The sequence below is a fragment of the Macadamia integrifolia genome, unplaced genomic scaffold (genome assembly GCF_013358625.1).
Source record: "Macadamia integrifolia cultivar HAES 741 unplaced genomic scaffold, SCU_Mint_v3 scaffold1811, whole genome shotgun sequence".
NCBI classification, from domain to species: Eukaryota; Viridiplantae; Streptophyta; class Magnoliopsida; order Proteales; family Proteaceae; genus Macadamia; species Macadamia integrifolia.
The window spans coordinates 31,495-32,925 of record NW_024868364.1 but is presented as its reverse complement, the minus strand read 5'-3'; positions in this window follow the sequence as shown (position 1 = coordinate 32,925).

Genomic DNA, 1,431 nt, shown 5'->3' with positions numbered 1-1,431 from the left:
AAAAACAAAAAAAAAAAAAGAGTTCATACCGAATAAAGCATATGTGCTAGAACATTGGCTCGTAAACGCAAAAGTACTGTACGTGCGTTTTTTGAAAAGATTAGGTTCAGAATTATTAGAAGAATTCTTTACGGATTAAGAAAAAGTTATTTCTTTTATCTTCCCAAGAGCCTCTTCTCCTACATAAATGAGGCTTGGGAGGTCATCTCTTTTACGAACTCCGGTATCTGACTAGGTCGCAGGTCTCCATCTGAGCCTTCAGCCGTGATATGTGTTCTTCAGCTCGTGCTCCTAGGCATCAAAGATTGGTGATACTTCATCTATGTCTGTAGCCTTAGGTAGGTCTTGCCGAAGTGGAGAGTGGTTAAGGAAATTGGCTCACCACCACCAGGAGAGTGGATTGGCGTCTCAATCTCTGGTTGATCGATTGTAGTCGTAGCAATTCTCTTAGAAGCTGGGCTTGCTGGAGTGGGGTAGTGGAAGCTGGTGTGATGGAGGGTGTAAGGTGTTAATTTCAAACAAAACCGTTTACTAGAGTCGAACCAAACCATTTAAATTGAAATCTGTAAGCCCGTGATCAAACTTTCACCATTGCACTTAATTTCTTGGGGCCATCGTACAAGAGTTTTCATTTTGGACTGACCTAGTCCTGTGTAAACGATATCACAGTGACCCTAGGGACTAGTCGTGTCAAAGATCCGAACAACCTAGGTATCAAAAAAAAAATAATAATATATATATATATATATATACGAATTAAACCGAATAAACTGAATAACCAAGCCATTTAAACCGATAATGAATCTTATAATAAAAACCAACAATAAACCAAAGATGAATCTGTAATAAAACCTAATAATAAACTGCTTAGCCGAAATCAAATAGCAATTAGGTTTTGATTTGGAAATTTCAAACGAATTAATAATTGGTACGGTTTTGGTTTTTATCATTTATAAAATAAAACTTACTAAAGCATTTAAACCAAAACCAAACCGATTAACACCTTTATCTCAAACCTGGTTGAAGACTGGGAATGCTTATGGGCCTATAATAAACCAAGAGTAGATGCCAAAATCATACCTTAATGAAACATTTTGGTACGGTACAATTTTGGTGCAGTTTTTATTCTGCATGAATATGGTTTTGGTATGGTTTGGATACAATATATATATTAGGGGTGTCAATTCGTGGCCCGACCTGACTAAACCGATCGGGACCGACCATTTATAGACCGGCCCGGCCTAGACCGTTTATTAAACATGTCGGGCTTGAGCCCGGCCCGTTTATAAATGGACGGTCTCGGTTTTGCTACTTGGACCGTCGGGCACCCGACCGAGACCGACCGAATAACGCCCGACCGAGACCGGCCTATTGTGCACCGACTTGGCCCGACCCTTTAATGATTGTAGAATACCTATTTTACCCCCCAAA